Source organism: Anomaloglossus baeobatrachus, chromosome 1 (assembly GCF_048569485.1).
Source record: "Anomaloglossus baeobatrachus isolate aAnoBae1 chromosome 1, aAnoBae1.hap1, whole genome shotgun sequence".
Classification (NCBI taxonomy): Eukaryota; Metazoa; Chordata; class Amphibia; order Anura; family Aromobatidae; genus Anomaloglossus; species Anomaloglossus baeobatrachus.
The window spans coordinates 676793700-676811853 of NC_134353.1; the positions used below are offsets into that span (position 1 = coordinate 676793700).

The following is an 18154-nucleotide window of genomic DNA, read 5'->3' on the forward strand; positions in this document are numbered from 1 at the left end:
TGATGGCCCTCCAAAAAGTATAAGTAAGGGCCACCTGATGGCTCACCAAAATGTATGAGGGCCACAATTGTCAGGGGGCCTGCGGGCCGCAAGAAACAGGAAAGAGGACACCAAGAGAACGGAGAACAGGTGAGAAGAATCTATTTTTTTTGTGTGTATGTTTACACAACATAACGTGGCATATATAGAGGACATTACTGCAGGATAGGACATTGCTAAAAGAAGGGGACAAGGATGGGCACAAGAATGGACACCTTACTACCCGGGAGACAAGATGGGCACATTACTACAGAGCAAAAGTATGGGCACGCTACTACAGGATGAGGATAAGATGGGCACATTACTACAGGGACATGGATGGAGTACATTACTACAGGATGGGGACAAGATTATTATTATTATTATAGCGCCATTTATTCCATGGCGCTTTACAAATGAAAGAGGGTATACGTACAACAATCATTAACAGTACAAAACAGACTGGTATAGGAGGAGAGAGGACCCTGCCCGCGAGGGCTCACAGTCTACAGGGAAACGGAAGAGATGGGTCTTGAGGTTCCATGGGCACGTTACTGCAGAGGACAAGGATTGGCACATTACTACAGGATGGGGACAAAATATGCACAATACTACAGGATGGGCAGATTACTACAGTAGACAAGATGGGCACATTACTACAGGAGATAAAGATGGGCAGATTACTACAGGAGATAAAGATGGGCACATTACTACAGGAGATAAAGATGGGCACATTACTACAGAGGACAAGATGGGAAAATTCTCATGACTGTTGGGGGAGGAGATAATGACTGCTGAGGGAATCTCCTCTTCCCCCTCCAGCAGTCATTACCAGCTTTTTGTTATTAGAGCTACAAATATCACAAAATTGTGGATTTTTTTCTTGAGGTGACAGGCCACCTGAGTTATGCTCGGTTTTTAGTCATCACTGACCTAAGCATTTTGCCTCCTGCGCCTTCACTGCTCACAGCTCTGCTACATGCACCTTGCCCAGGCATACAACTTCCCCACATACACAACCCTCCTGTGGGTACACTGCACACAAACACTGTGTACCTCAGCCACACAGAAAGCTTTGCTGCCCAGTCTCACGCACCCTACACACAGCTGCTGCAGCGCAGACCCCACACTGCGCCCTGACAGGAATTTCCAGCAGACTGAGGTGACAGCACGGTACTACTACACGCAGAGCCCTCCCCCAGCACGTGACCGCGCACATGACAGTGACGTCAGCGCAGGTCCTAGCGCCCACCACTAGGCTCTATCTTCCAGCCGGGATTTAAAGGCTCCGTGTGAGCCGCAGATAATGCAGCAGGTTGGTTAGTGGATTTTACTGCAATGTACGTACGTATTTAAATGAGTGTATAGGAATGAGGAGTGACAGGGTGGGACATGAGCAGAGTGAGAAGAGCTAGCCAGCATCCCGCAGCATTGGTAGAAGGTACAGTGACTGCAGCCGCCTAATCCAGCGCATGATGTGTGATTGCCGGGAGCCCTCACCCTGTGGAGCATGATGGGCCGTGGGTGTCAGCAGTGCTCGGGCAGGACGCGGGCTCTTATTGATTTGCATTGTTGCTTTCTGCTGCATTGGACTCTGTAGGGTTGTGAGAATCCCCAGCAGTGATCTGCACAGCGGACAGCAGTGTGATGGCAGATGGGACTGTGTTATGTAAAGGCACTGCAGATCCTGCCCTGCCACTGCTCGTCCCTCCATGCATTGCTGAGCTCTGTGATTAAGTGTAATATGTATGCGAAACAGGTAGAGCATCTGCAGCAGTCATCCGCTGTGTGCAGAGGGATTGGCCACTGACAGCCCCTGGTGATCAGATGTATTGGGGGCCCCATGGGTTCCCCCGTCTGCCTCTCCCCCTGTACTATCTGTGGGTTCCCCATGTCCGGCTCTCCCCCTGTGCCTTCCGTGGGTTCCCGTTTTGTCCGCCTCTGCCCCTGTGCCTTCCGTGGGTTCCCGTTTTGTCCGCCTCTGCCCCTGTGCCTTCCGTGGGTTCCCGTTTTGTCCGCCTCTGCCCCTGTGCCTTCCGTGGGTTCCCGTTTTGTCCGCCTCTGCCCCTGTGCCTTCCGTGGGTTCCCGTTTTGTCCGCCTCTGCCCCTGTGCCTTCCGTGGGTTCCCGTTTTGTCCGCCTCTGCCCCTGTGCCTTCCGTGGGTTCCCGTTTTGTCCGCCTCTGCCCCTGTGACTTCCGTGGGTTCCCGTTTTGTCCGCCTCTGCCCCTGTGACTTCCGTGGGTTCCCGTTTTGTCCGCCTCTGCCCCTGTGCCTTACGTGGGTTCCCGTTTTGTCCGCCTCTGCCCCTGTGCCTTCCGTGGGTTCCCGTTTTGTCCGCCTCTGCCCCTGTGACTTCCGTTGGTTCCCGTTTTGTCCGCCTCTGCCCCTGTGCCTTCCGTGGGTTCCCGTTTTGTCCGCCTGTGCCTTCCGTGGGTTCCCGTTTTGTCCGCCTCTGCCCCTGTGCCTTCCGTGGGTTCCCGTTTTGTCCGCCTCTGCCCCTGTGCCTTTCGTGGGTTCCCGTTTTGTCCGCCTCTGCCCCTGTGCCTTTCGTGGGTTCCCGTTTTGTCCGCCTCTGCCCCTGTGCCTTTCGTGGGTTTCCGTTTTGTCCGCCTCTGCCCCTGTGCCTTTCGTGGGTTTCCGTTTTGTCCGCCTCTGCCCCTGTGCCATCCGTGGGTTCCCGTTTTGTCCGCCTCTGCCCCTGTTCCATCCGTGGGTTCCCGTTTTGTCCGCCTCTGCCCCTGCGCCATCCGTGGGTTCCCGTTTTGTCCGCCTCTGCCCCTGCGCCATCCGTGGGTTCCCGTTTTGTCCGCCTCTGCCCCTGTGCCATCCGTGGGTTCCCCACCCCACCCCCCCTCCCGTCTGCTTCTGCCTCTGCCCCTGTGTCATCTGTGGATTCCCCCATCCGCTTCTACCTCTGTGCCACCCATGGGTTCCTTCCCCGTCCACCTCTGTGCCACCCGTGGGTTCCTTCCCCGACCGCCTGTGCCTTCCGTGGGTTCCCCCGTCCACCTCTGCCCCCGTGCCTTCCGTGGGTTCCTTTTCCGTCTGCCTCTGTCCCTGTGCCATCCGTGGGTTCCCCCCATCCACCTCTCTCCCTGTGCCCTCCGTGGGTTCTAGCCCCTCTCCCACCTCTCACTCTGTGGGTTGCCCCTGTCCACCTGTCCCCTGTACATACAGCAGAGTTACATTCACTCTGTGTGCCAGTTTTCACTGACAATTAGCCTTAGATAATCTATAGTGGGACTGCACCACGGGCCCCTATAATATCCATCACGATGGCTACTGTGACAGATAAAAAATAAATTGTATTTATTTTTTTAGGGAACACTTTTGTAGTAAGATATTATATTGGTGACAGAAATGTGTGTTGTTTTTTTTTTTTTGCTGCAGGAAAAATGTCTAAAACTTGGAAATGACTTTGATTCATCATTCATCTTTGTAATGGCCACTCACAGGCCGCCTCTTAGAGGTATATGCACACAGAGGTTTTTTTGGAGGTGGTCATAAATCAACCAGTGTACTTTTGGAAACCATTTAAGGAAACTTTTACTTTTTCTTTTCCTCAAGTGGTTCTTGAGCATGGTTTATTGTTGTGTGTTTTTGTTTTTTTTTTTCTTTTTTTGAAGTGTTTATCCCTCTTTCTGATTGGACAGTGCCAAGTTTGGGGCCGATTCTATTGGCATTTTCTTCAAAATAGTGACATTTTGTTTATTTTACTGGCCTATATAGTGCTCTGATATTCAGAAGCACTTTACAGACATCATCACTGTCCCCATTGGGGCTCACAGTCTAAATCCCCTACCAGTACGTCTGTGTAGGGTGAGAGGAAGGAGTACAGAAGTGCTGCACATGTTTCTATTACACTTTCCTCTGTTGTTTTCCTGATAAAGCTTACAAATCCTGAGGTAAAAATTCACCAAATACTCAGTGAGTGCACGTGGCCTGACAATCTCATTTTCTATCTTCCCATCTCTTCTAGCAATTTCTTGAAAATATAATAATTACTAGGTTTGAAAGCGTTCAATGGCAATTTGAATAAATTATTCCAAGTCTTTCTCCTAAATGTTCCTCGCTGTTTATCTAACATTTTGCTGGGGGAAGAATTGCTAATGTCACTTCTTTGAAGCATCTCCTGATACAATCTGCTCTAAGGCTATGTTCACACATTGCATTTTTGAAGCTTTTTTTTTTAATCTGCAGTCAAAACCTGCTTTCCTGGCAGTAAAGAAGCTGCTTACGGAACGCATGCTTTGCTGCTGATTTGGTATTGTTTTTTTTTTTTGTTAAGATTGTGTCATTTATCTACAGTATGCATTATTATTATTATTATTATTTATTAATTTTTTTTAAAAAAAAAATATTTCACCAGTAAATGCACATGGTTTCAATTTTGTGAGCCTTTTTGCACCTTTTTGCTATCTACAGGGGGAAAAATACCGCAAAAAAGCTGAAAAAATTGACACGCTGCAGATTAACAGAAACACTACAGTTTTCCAATTCAGTCAGGGAAAAAAACAAGCATCAGCATGAGATTTCTGAAATCTCATAGGTTTTGTTTGTAGTGTAAAAAGTAGCTTTTAATTTGCATAAAAAGATCTTGTGGGGAGGGGGGGGAACTTGTGTGCGCATAACTTAAGGGAACCACCCAACAGGATTTTCCTTTATAACCTAAAGCCAGTGCTGTACTGGCACTATCGGGCTGAGTCTGTACATACCTGTAGTGGTCAGCTCGGAGGTTTATATTTTGAAATCCAAGAAAGTAAAGTTTATAAAATCATCAGCTTCTTGATTGACAGCAGCTGAGGAGCAGTTAATATCTTGGGGGAGTATTCATACTTATCCCCTCCCTCTTTTCGAATTACCATAAGTATTATTATACAATCGACCTAGCAGGACCTGTGGTGAGGTCATACCCATGTGACCAGAAGGGGTGGGGCCTCAGCCAACAAAGCTGATATCTGGAAGCAACATTTTTCTGTTGGCTGAGGCCCCACCCCTTCTTGTCACATGGGTATAACCTCACCACAGGTCCTGCTAGGTCGATTGTATAATACTTATGCTAATTCTAAAAGAGGGAGGGGATAAGTATGAATACCCCCAGATATTAACTGCTCCTCAGCTGCTGTCACTCAAGAAGATGATGATTTTATAAACTTTACTTACTTGGATTTCAAAACCTAAACACCCGAGCTGACCACTACAGGTATGTAGAGAATCATAGAACAAGAAAGCAGGGCTGCGACACGTGTTTCGCGTTGAAACCTCTGTCCGGCTAAGCGCATCAACGCGAAACACGTGTCGGGACGCTGGTCCCCACGTGTTAACCCGGTATTAGACGGTAACTAGGCTTGGGTCAGTGGTGCGGCTTTCCTTTGTCTTAGACTTAGAATTACATTATGACTCTTTATGAGCCTATTACCATTATTTATGCAGCCCTGCTCCTGCCTTGGGCATGATGCCTAAATCTAATTGAGGTTACCATGCATTGGAGTTAAAAATATTCTTTTTTTCCTCCATCTACTCCGGGACACGTGAGGTTTCTTTTCCGGTTAGCACTTCCCTTTCCTCGTCGCTTTGTAAATTATTATGTATTGCCATATCCTTGAGCACTTTACTTTATTTAATAAATATATAAAAAATATCATTGCTCGTTTGGGTATTTTTCTGTCTATTTGGCAAAATTAAAGACTCCAAATTTCTTGTTCTACGTATAGTCTTTAGGGAGCTGTTGCTTATATTGATTATGCGATCTGTGAGTGGTCCTTGCCTTTTTCAATATGTAGAGAATCAGCCTGATAGCGCCAGTACAGCTCTGGCTTTAGCGTATATACGAAAATCCTGGTGATTGGTTCCCTTTAAGGATATGTGTGTCTTTTTGATGCCGACACAGCCACTGAGTTTTCCAAGTTGTAGCAACTTCAAGAAAACAGGCGATGGTTTTCCAAAAGAGGCTTCGCCGCACATTTGGCTTTTGTTCTTTCAATGGCTAAAGCGGGCTTTACACGCTACAACAAATTTAACGATGTTTCGGCGGGGTCACGTCGTAAGTGACACACATCCAGCATCGTTAGTGTTGTTGTAGCGTGTGACAGCTACGTGCGATTGCGATTGAACGTAAAACCGTTTATCGCATACACGTCATTCATTTCCTTTAAAATTGCACGTCGGGTTGTTCAATGTTCCCAAGGTACCACACATTGCAGTGTGTGACACCCTGGGAATGATGAACAGATCTTTCCTGCGTCCTGTGGCTCCCGCCGGCAATGCGGAAGGAACGAGGTGGGCGGGATGTTTACGTCCCGCTCAGCTCCGTCCCTCCGCTTCTTTTGGCTGGCTGCCACGTGACGTCGCTGTGACGCCGAACGTCCCTCCCACTCCAGGAAGTGAATGTTTGCCGCCCACATCGAGGTCGTATGGAAGGGTAAGTACGTGTGACGGGAAATAATCGTTTGTGCGGCACGTTCAACAAATTGACGAAGGCAATTGCCGAAACGGCCATCGGGTAGGCGGACCTTCCGGCTTGGTTTCTCCAGATCCTGTTACACACGTGGTAAGCCTTGTTGCCGCTCCGTGCATTATCAGCATTAGCCTCCGCCATTCTGGGTGAGCCTATCCTTTGGCTTAACTATCTTTTACCTTGCCATAGGCAGCTAATTATCTGCCGGTCCAGGCTTATATAGGTGTGTATATGTCGTTCATCACTACGTATTATATGTGACGGGCTCACTTGGGCCAATTATTATGTTATGGGATGTTTGCCATCATCCCCCCTGTACTTATTGCTGTGGTGATGAAGATTTGCACACAAATATTTGCACTTAGCACATAGTGGCGTGTATCACTATAATCTTGATCACGTTAATTGTGCACACTTGTGGTTAATTCTGTCGTCGCTTTGGGCATGTATTAGCATCAATTACTGCAGCCCTTGGGTAGGCTCACCATTTGGTTCACAGGTGTGTTTATATGATTTACCACTACCCGTATCACTTGTGATGGGCTCATTTGAGCCAGTCATTCCTATGGGATGCAGGTTATCATCCCCTTTATATCCATTTATGTAGTGGTGAAGATATAATACACTAGTGTGGGCCCTCAGCACATAGTGGCGTGCACTACTATAATCTTAACCACGTGTATTGTACCAGACTTTGGAAGGCAGTAATAATTGTAACATTGGCTATTATTGTAGCACGCACCCATATTATATATATGATCAAGCATTCCATGCCTGCTTGACCCCTTGATGTTACTAATATTTCCAATATGGACTAGTGGTATAAAGTTACATTTGTGATACATATGTGGTGTGTGAGACATACATATGTGTTTACATTTTCCTCATATCTATACGTATGCCGATGTATTTATTATCATCTGCCATCTAATGCTTTTCCAAGGTCTGGCATTTGGTACTTACTGTGACCCTCTCTTGCCGGTTGGTTCTTGTTGGTGTTTTAAATATTTTATCTGTGTGTCCACTCAGCACTGGTCAATAAAGAAATCTTTTTTCACCTCATGGACGGTTGATCGTGTTTTCTCTTCTTCTCCACGTATTATTATACGATTTGTCCAGTATGGATATGTAGTCAAGGGTTGCACTATATAAGGGATCTCTATTCCTGCTATTATATATATTGTGACGAAAATGCAACTCTTTTTCCTGTGTGTCCTTTTTATTTATAACATACGATAGGGCGGGTACGATCGCATACGATATCGTATCTGATATCGTAAGGTGTAAAGCAGGCTTTATCCACCGGCATCAAGCATGTCACTACTTTTAACTGTTTCAGGCTGACCTAGAAAAGGACATGTACACAGCAATGTTATTTTGACATTGCTGTGCACTGTTCATTTAATGGGGCAAAATCTGCTTGAAAAATATGTTGTGCACACAGCCTAAACTAGGAGCTGTCCAATCCAAAAGGCTGCAAAAAAACTCTTCAAAACCATTCCAGGAAAAGAAAAACTTCCCCCAAGTGGCAGGATTTAGTCTACTGTTTCATATAGGAACACTGTGCAAAACTGTTAGGCTGCTTTCACACTACGTTTTTTTAACATGCGTCATGACAGTTTTTTTGCTATAAAAATGGATCCTGTTTTTACAAACAAACGCATGCAAACGCATGTGTTATTTTGCAGGATCCTGCCACTTTAAGTTTATGGGCGGGCATTGAAGTCATGTGATCAGGAGCGAGGGGAACTGAACGTGATAGACTGTGAGCCGGCATCTGACAGCTGCAGACGCTGGTAACCAAGGTAAACATCGGGTAAGTAAGCAAAGTGCTTTGCTTGGATACCCGATATTTACCTTGGTTACGAGCGTCCGTAGCTGCTAGGAGCCGGGCTGCCTGCTCCCTGCACACATAACCAAGGTAAACATCGGGTAACTAAGCGAAGCACTTTGCTTGGTTACCCGATATTTACCTTGGTTACCAGCGTCTGCCACTCTCAGGCGGGGGAGAGAGAGAGGGAGCGGGGGAGAGAGACTGATCACGACAGGCTGGTTTCTGGGCATGCTCAGTAGAGCAAGCAGGATCCTGTCTATCAACATGCCAGCGTTCACATACGTTTGCGTGCAGTATAGTCAGGATCCAGTGAAAAACAGTATTTGAACGGAGCTCAAAAACGCTACAAGTAGCGTTTTTTGAAAAAAGTTAAAAAAACTGCAAGTTGCTGGATCCTCACTATAACGTACGCAAACGCATGTGAACGCATGTTGACGCGAGTCCATTGCAAATGCATTTAAATGAAAACTCATTTGCACTGGATCCGTTTTTGCGTTAAAGAAACGTTCATGACGCATGTTAAAAAAAGTAGTGTGAAAGCAGCCTTATGCAATGTGAAGCCTAGTGCCGGGTTTGAGTGGCCACTAATGACACAAGGATTTAAAGACCTGAGTCATTCGGCCTGCTCCTTCAGGTCCAGCACATGACATAACACAGTGAACACTCCCTGCGGTCAGCAGAATACATAATGTCATCCGTCTATTATTAGACCGTAACTTCTATCCTAGACATTAATTCTGCTAGTATAAGAATTGTATGGATGGCTGCATATTTAGCTCCCTAGTACAGAGGACACAGGTTCACCTAATTTATATTATATTTTCCGTTTCATAAGACGCACCCCAAATTCAGAGCAAGAAAAGGTGAAAAAAAAGAAATGGGGCCTGTCTAATAATAATAATAATAATAATTAATAATAATTTTTATTTCTATAGCGCCAACATATTCCGCAGCGCTTTACAATCCAGAGGGGACATGTACAGACAATTTGAGACAATACAAAAAAAACAAAATAAAGATACCAGGAGGAGTGAGGGCCGTGCTCGCAAGCTTTACAGTCTACGAGGAAATAGGGGAGGTACAAAAGGTGAATGTGGGGAGGTGGGAGCTTGTCATATATGATCCAGCCATCGATTTAATAGGGGATTCAAAATCAGCTGCATGAACCCGTCATTGGCCAGAATTTATACAGGTACAGGGGACAAGAATTGGAAGTACATTTTTTGTTATGAAGGGCAGAAAGGGTCTAGATTAGATCAGGGCAGTGAGGTGATAGGCTAGTCTAAAGAAATGCGTTTTTAGGGCCCGCTTAAAGGTGTGGATGTTGGGAATTAATCGGATTTCTCTTGGTAGTGTGTTCCAGAGCATAGGCGCAGCTGGTGAGAAATCTTGAAGATGGGAGTGGGAGGTTTGAATTGTTGAGGATGTCAGTCTTAGGTCATTAGCAGAGCGGAGGGCATGGGTGGGGTGATAGACAGAGATGAGGGAGGAGATGTAGGGGGGTGCGGAACCGTGGAGAGCTTTGTGAGTGAGTGTGATAAGTTTATAATCTTGTAATCAGGCGGTGTCTTACCGGAGGATGGAGTAGCGGTGGTGGAGGAGGCTGTGCTGGGGCTGCGGCGGAGGCTGTGGCTGCGGCGGAGGCTCGTTCTGCCATGCTGAGGCAGCTGTCCTTGGGCTCGGGCCGCGGTGGCTGCTTCTGCAGCAGCTGCGGATGGTGAGGACATTCAAAGAAATGGCGCCCGGAGTCAGCGTAGATTGAGAGCTCTAGGGTCAATGGCAAGCCAAGATCTCATCTGCGCAAGCGCCACCTCCGGGCACCAATTTCCTGAAGTCCGCTGGAGGGAGACCAATGGGCCAGAGTTGGTGACTGCGCAGATAAGAGCTTGATCAGAGAGCTCCCTCTGCGAATGCGCCGACTCCTGGCAGCATTACTCCACCCCCACCCCCCCCCGGTAAGCCACATTCAGGTTATAAGATGCACCCCTCACTTTCCTCCCAAAATTTTGGGAGGAAAAGTGCGTCGTATAATCCGAAAAATACAGTACATTATCATTGGACTTCTAGATATTAGTAGATTAGATCATCAATATGCAGTGGAACCTTGGTTAACGAGAACAATCCGTTCTGGGACTGTGCTTGTAAACCAAGTTCTCGTTCAGCAAAGCAAGATTTCCCATAGGAAATCATTGCAATGCAGACAATTCCTTCCACAACTTGTTAAATGTCCCATCCTGGTCCCCTATTGTTTCATTCCACACATGCACAAACACACATATATTATGCTCACCTTACCTTACGTTTCATCGCCGGTCTCCTGGGACTTGCTGTTCTCCGGTACGGTCTGTGTATTGGCTTACCATAACGACGAGGGAGGAACTTCCGCTGCCAGAGCGCTGACGTCAAAGGCAGGAGTTGCTTGCCTCTTATTGGCCAGCGCGCTGCCTTTGAGTAGCGGCTGACAGCGGAACTTCCTGCTTCGTCGCTATGGTTGCCGATGCACAGCCTGGAGTGAAGCAGCGAACTATAGGACCCAGGAGGCAGGCGATGGAACTGAAGGTACACATTATGCTCACCTTACCTTCCGTTCCATCGCTGGCCTCCTGGGTCTTGTAGTTCGCCGCGAGGACGTCGCAATTAGCATAATACTGTGTGTGTGCATGCGTGCGTTTGTCTGTCTGTGTGTGTGTTTGTGCGTGTTTGTGTGTGTTTGTGTGGTCTGTTAGAGCGCGGTGGATGTACAGAACCGGAAGTGTGTGTGGTGAGGATTTTGCTCGTACAGCAAACATTTCTCGTAAACCGGTTTACAAATTTACAGAATGCTTTGCTTGTTAAGCGACATTCTCGTTAAGTGGGTTACTCGTTAAGCGAGGTTCCACTGTAGTCTAGTATTTTATCATTCACTGAAACTCTAGGATCTAGTTAGTGGACTGTAAGGGTATGTGCACACAATGTGTTTTTCAGGTGCGTCTGCTTGACATCACACTTAAAGCGCTAAAAGGAGTGCACAACAATGATAAACTTCTTGCTGTTCATATATTGTCTTTTGCGGCTTCCAAAGATGTTATGCCATTAAAAGAAGAGACGACCATTTTTCAGGTGGCTTCTGTTTGGAAATGGCTCAATAGTTTATTCAATACAAGTTAAAGAGGATGGCCATTACTTTATACATTGATGGCCTATCCTTTAGGAAAGGTCATCATCGTCTGATCAGACGGAGTCCAACACCCCGCACCTCCATTGATCAGCTGTTCTGCTGCTGCCTTTGGAAGTGAGGTGGCTGAAAATACTCAGTTCCAGAGCTGCCTCCTCTTCTGGAATTGGTGGGTATTGGACATCCGCCCCTATTGATTTGAATGGGAGGCAAATGTGCAGTACCTGGCCATTATCAGTTGACAGGACAGCTCCGGAACTGAGCCTTTATGGCCGTCACCCACACTGAGAACAGCTGATCGGCTGGGATTCGGGATGTTATCAGATATTAATGAGCTCATCAGATATTAATGAGCTATCCCAAGAATGGCCATCAATGTTAAAGTAGTGGCCAACCTTTTTAAAATAAAAGCTCTTGGCCAAATATGTTGCAAATGAGTCCCTGTTTAAAGAGAAACTGTTTTAATTTGTGTTTCATAAATCAATAGTACACATGAAAATAAGCAACTTTGTAATATTATTGGACAAATTTGCTTCTTTCTCTGCCAGAATTGATCATTCAGATCAATGGCGGTTGGTACTGATGAGATTCTATGATGGGAGGAGCTATACGCAGAGCTCTGTCCTGTCTTCTATCTACCTAGTCCAAGCATCTTTCCCTGCACTTGTCATCTGAGCAGCTGACATGTGCCTCTAAAGGGGGCTTTACACGCTACGATATCGTTAATGTTTTATCGTCGGGGTTACGTTGTAACTGATGATCACAGTCTATGACATGCCAAAACCTGAATACCGGCTGTGTACCAGCATTTATAGGCAATCAGTATTTCTGCATACAGTGCTGATGCACTGCTGTGTTCATCATAAGCGATTGGAATAAAAAACATAAATTTAAAAAAAAAAAAAAACACAAGTTCAAGTCACCCCCTTTTTGACCTCAATGAAAATAAAACAATAGAAAATACACATTTGTTATCACCTCAATCAGAAATGTGTGATCTATGAAAATTTTTAGTACCGTCCCTTCTGCTTTCAAACATGCCCCGATCACAGCTATCCTGAACAAGCCTTCCCTCAACCCGACGTCTAGGTCCAACTAGCATCTGTATCGCTGCTCCTGTTCGCCTTCTGAGACCGCACTTCCACACTGAATTTTTTTTTCCCCCACCTCTCCTCTAAAGCCCGCTTTACACGCTACAATTTATCTAACAATGTGTTGGCGGTGTCACGTCGTGACGCACAGCCGGCATCGTTAGTTAAATTTAAGTGTGTGTGTGAAACCTCCATGCGATTGCGATTGAACGTCAAAACGTTCATCGAATGCACATCGTTCAGTTCCTAAAAATTGAACGTCGGGTTATTCAATGTTCCCGAGGCAGCACGCATCGCAGTGTGTGACACCCCGGAAACAATGAACTGCAGCTTACCTGCGTCCCGCGGCTCCCGGCCGGTGATGCGGAAAGAAGGAGGTGGGCAGGATGTTTACGTCCCGCTCATCTCCGCCCCTCCGCTTCTATTGGCCGGCTGCCGCGTGACGTCGCTGTGACACCGAACGTCCCTCCCACTCCAGGAAGTGGATGTTCGCCGCCCACATCGAGGTCGTATGGAAGGGTAAGTACGTGTGACGGGAAATAATCGTTCATCTCCACCCCTCCTCTGCTATTGGACGGTTGCTGTGTGACTTCGCACGAACCGCCCCTTAGAAACGAGGCGGATCGCCGGGCAGAGCGACGTCGCAGGGAAGGTAAGTCCGCGTGACCGGTGTTAGCGATGTTGTGCGCCACGGGCAGCGATTTGCCCCTGACGCACAACCGACAGGGGCGGGTACGCCCGCTAGTGATATCGGTACCGATATCGCAGCGTGTAACCGACCCCTTTATACTTTTTTTTTTTTTTTTTAAACTTCGTTTTACCCTTTATACTTAAATCCACACATCCAAGCTCTTACCACCTTCTGCCTCCTCCGACTCGAAAATACTTCCAGAATCCATCCTTTCCTCAACCATGAATCCATTTGAGCTGCAGGCTTTCATCATCTCCTGCCTTGACTACTGCTAAGGGTACTTTTACACTGTTTGGTTTTTTTTTTTTGTTTGTTTTTTTTTAACATGCTTCCTGAACGTTTTTGTTTTTTGTTTTTTTGTTTTTTTTTTTTTTACGCAAAAAACAGATCCAGTACAAATGCGTTTTCATTTCAAAGCATTTGCAACGGACTTGCGTCAACATGCGTTCACATGCGGTTGAGTGCAGTACAGTCAGGATCCAGTTACTTGTGTTTTAACCTTTTTCAAAAACACTACTTGTAGCAATTTTGACCTGTGTCAAAATACTGCATGCCACCGGATCCTGACTGTACCGCATATGAACGCTGGTATGCTGATAGAAAAGGATCCTGTTTGCTCTGCTGAACATGCCCAGAGACCAGCCTGGCGTGATCTCTCCCCCCTCTCCCCCCTCTCCCCCCTCTCCACCCTCTCCACCCTCTCCACCCTCTCCCCCTCTCACCCTCTCACCCTCTCCCCCTCTCTCCCTAGTGGCGTGTGCATTTGCAGGCTGTCAGGTTGATTTCCACTGACTCCCGATCACATGACTCCAATGCCTGCCCACAAAAACTGCAAGTGAAAGGATCCTGTTAAGTAATACTTGCGTTTGCATGCGTTCAACAGGATCCAGTCATGTGCGGTTTGCGTGGGGTTTTTTTTTTTTTTTAACGTCTGTCAAAAGCACGTAAAAAAAATAGTGTGAAAGTACCATCACGCACCTTTCCAGTCCATGCTTAACTAACTGCTGCCCAACTAATCCACCTCTCTCTTCATTACTCCTCTTCTACCCTCTGTAAATCCCATCATTGGCTCCCAATTCCTCCATATATCCAGTTCAAACTATTCATATTGACCTACAAAACCGTCCATAATCTGTTTCCCCCAAATATCGCCAAACTAATCTCCTCCTCCTTTCTTCCTACACGTAATCTCTGTTCCTTCGAATACTTCATGCTCTGTCACACTAGTACAATCCTCACCCAGTGGTCTCCAAGGCTTCTCCCAAATATCTCCCAACCTTTGGAAATCAAAGAATGTCTTGATTCATTTGTCCATTCATCTCTCCTTCAATTACATGACGTTTGCCAGTGCCGTATGCTGAAATGCTGCCCCACACCATGATGTTCCCACCTCCAAACTTCACTGTTGGTGTGATGTTTTGTTGCGATATACAGTGCCTTTTGGCCTCCAAACTTGGTTTGTATTATGGCATCCAAAGAGTAAAATTTTGGTCTCATCTGCCCAGACAATATTCCCTTAGTATCTCTCAGACTTGGCTAAATGTTATTGAGCAATTTTAAACACTCTTCACCATGCTTTTTTTTTCAGCAGTGGAGTCTTGCGTGGTGCACATGCATATACAGGTCATGGAGGCTGAGTACATTTACTTGTATTGTTTTCTTTGAAACAATTAAACCTGCTGATGCCAGGTCTTTCTGTACCTTTCCACAGGTGCTTCTTGGCACTTTTACAACTATTCTGATAATTCTTTAAACTCCTCTGTCTGAAATCTTGTGGAAAACACCTGGTTGTGGCCGGTTTATGGTGAAATGATGTTCTTTTGCCTTCCAGATTATGGCTACAACAGTGCTCACTGGAACATTCAGTAGTTCAGAAATTGTTTTGTAACCAATGCGTATAGTATGTTTTGCAACAATAAGGTTGTAATTCGCATTGGTTACAAAATAATTTCTAAACTACTGAAGCTCTTGAGACAGCTCACTAGTTTTACCTACCATGCGATGTGTCTTGTTTGGCACCTTGGTAATGAGACAGGTCATCATGTGACCAATTTCACTTCACTAAGTGTCAGGAATGCTTCCTAATTACTGATAGATTTCATCTGATGTCATTACTTTTCCATGGATTTTGCACTTCTTTCATCATGTCTTCAATACGTTTTCCTGGTGTCATTTCTTACTATAAAGGGGGCTTTACACGCTACGATATCGTTAATGTTTTGTCGTCGGGGTCAAGTTGTTAGTGACGCACATCCGGCGTCATTAACGATATCGCAGCGTGTGACACTGACCAGCGACCTTAAGCGACCTCAAAAATGGTGAAAATCGTTCACCATGGAGAGGTCGTCCCAAACTCAAAAATCGGTAAGGGTTGTTTATCCAGGTGGTTCATCGCTCATGCGGCAGCACACATCGCTATGTGTGACACCGCAGGAGCGAGGAACGTCTCCTTACCTGCCGCCGGCCACAATGCGGAAGGAAGGAGGTGGGCGGGATGTTACGTCCTGCTCATCTCTGCCCCTCTGCTTTGATTGGCCGGCCGCTTAGTGACGTTGCGGTGACGTCACTGTGATGCCGAACGTCCCTCCCCCTTGAAGGAGGGATTGTTCAGCAGCCACAGCGACGCTGCCGACCAGGTAAGTATGTGTGACGCTGCCGTAGCGATAATGTTCGCTACGGCAGCGATCACAAACAATCGCATGCGCGACGGGGGCGGGTACTTACACGCTCGCTATCGCTACAGATTGCTAGCGATATCGCTACCGTGTAAAGCCCCCTTTACACCTAATTTATGGACATCTATGGTTTGATTTCTTTGCCTGTGTGGATTGAATGGGTGTTGCCGAAGTCTGGTGAGAAATTCATGTCAATAGCACCTATAGAAATATATATTTACTGAGAAAGCTGGTTAAGTGTTAAATACGTTTTTCATTCACTGTGTATAATAATCTACCAGAGCCCATACTGATAATTGTATCTAACATGAGTGAGAATTGCATCTAAGAAGTGTATATGTACAGAATGTAAGAATTCTATCTAGTATACAGGAAAAGGAGAAGTAGTGTATTGTGCAGTTGCCACATGTACAGAATAGGAGTAAGATCTGAGTACTGGAGCAGGGTGATCCTAAAGCGGGCTTTACACGCTGCAATATATCTTGCGATGTGTCGGCGGGGTCACGTCGTAAGTGACGCACATCCGGCATCGTTATATTGTAGCGTGTGACAGCTACATGCGATTGAACGTTAAAACGTTCATCGCACGCACGTCGTTCAATTTCTAAAAATTGAACGTGAGGTTGTTCAATGTTCCCAAGGTAGCACACATCGCAGTGTGTGACACCACGGGAACAATGAACAGATCTTACCTGCGTCCCGCGACTCCCGCCGGCAATGCGAAAGGAAGGAGGTGGGCGGGATGTTTACGTCCCGCTCATCTCCACCCCTCCGCTTCTATTGGCTGGCTGCCGCGTGACGTCACTGTGACACCGAACATCCCTCCCACTCCAGGAAGTGAATGTTCGCCGCCCACAGCGAGGTCGTATGGAAGGGTAAGTACGTGTGACGGGAAATAATCGTTTGTGCGACATGGTCAACAAATTGAACGTGTCGCACATAGGATTGGGGCGGTTACGATCGCATACGATATCGTATGCTTAATCGTAACGTGTAAAGCAGGCTTAAGATACAAGTACTGGATCAAAATCACATTGATTCAAAATCTTCAATATTTTAACCACTGTCCTTTTTTATTTTGGTTTTAACTATCATAAATGAATAAAGTGGTTTTGCCTCTATTTCTGTGGCCCATGCCATAGAGTGCAATTTTTTTTTTCTGCTTGACATATATAATTCTGGACTCACCCAGTGTTCTGTAATGAGTAGCGGTGGTCCCAAATTGCTATTCTTGCATAGCTCCCACGGTTTTCATTCATCTGCTTAAACTCTATACCTCATACATAATGTAGAGACAGAGACCCTGATTCCAGCGATGTGTTACTTACTGAGCGGTTTGCTGTCACTTTGATAAAATCAATGTTTTCTCTGCTGCAGATATAGCAGTTATACAGATCTCATGAATATGCTTGACTACCTAGCAGCACATCAAGTAGTCCTCTAATGATCTACTGCTGATTAAATAGTGATTTTATCAAAACTACACTGAGCAGCCCAGTAAGTGACACATCACTGGAATCAGGATCTCTGTCTCTACATTATGCTGCTCTCAAACTTGGTGACCGTCTCCCTTTAAAATAGTGGCACTTCCTTCTTGATTTTCATTCTGATGCACCCTTCTCTTTGTACTGCATGTCAGACTTTCCAGTGCATGTGCAGTACAAAATGTGGAAAAATTGAAGAGAAAAGAAAAAAAAAATTGCTGGACAGCAGAAAAAAAACACACGTGGGTTTTTTTTTTTCTTTTGTTGAAACGGGTCCTTGCACAGTAACTATTATTATTATTATTATTATTATTATTATTATATATATTTTCTGACTTTTGTAAGAAAAACCTTTTGATTTTATTTAATTTTTATTTTTTTTGAATCTTTTCTTCCTTTTACACCAGCTGAGCCCCCAGTGATCCCATAGACTTGACAGTGGAAACGAAGATGCAGACTTTTCTTTAGGCCGGAGCCACACGGGGACTAATGTGATCCTCGCATGACACTCGGCTAGCGCTAGCAGCACAGCAGGAGCCAAGTGTCATGCGAGTGTCACTGCGACTGAGATCCGATCATGCGATCGGACCACAGTTGCGGGGGGCGGGCCAGCGCTGAGGAAGGGCGGGCCGGCACAGAAGAGGAGCGGGAGGGATTTATCTCCCCCTCTCCTCCGTAGCCGGCTATTGCCATTCTCGCCCTGCACTCGCAGTACACCGGTGTACCGTGAGTGCAGTGCGATATTTCTC

At 46.1% G+C, this 18154-nt stretch overlaps 1 protein-coding gene across 3 annotated transcripts in view; it reads left to right on the forward strand.

The window, feature by feature from the left end:
* Positions 1-1234: 1234 nt before the first annotated feature.
* The window catches only part of ASPHD2 (aspartate beta-hydroxylase domain containing 2), a 144655-nt gene continuing 127735 nt past the window's right edge, over positions 1235-18154 (forward strand). Inside the window, exon 1 of one of the 3 annotated variants that reach the window (XM_075341729.1) lies at positions 1235-1333. The gene's annotated coding sequence lies outside the window, so the exon portion shown is untranslated. Of the gene's footprint in view, positions 1359-1379; positions 1460-18154 lie in introns of those variants that run through there. The other 2 variants (XM_075341731.1, XM_075341730.1) reach the window with 2 other exon arrangements.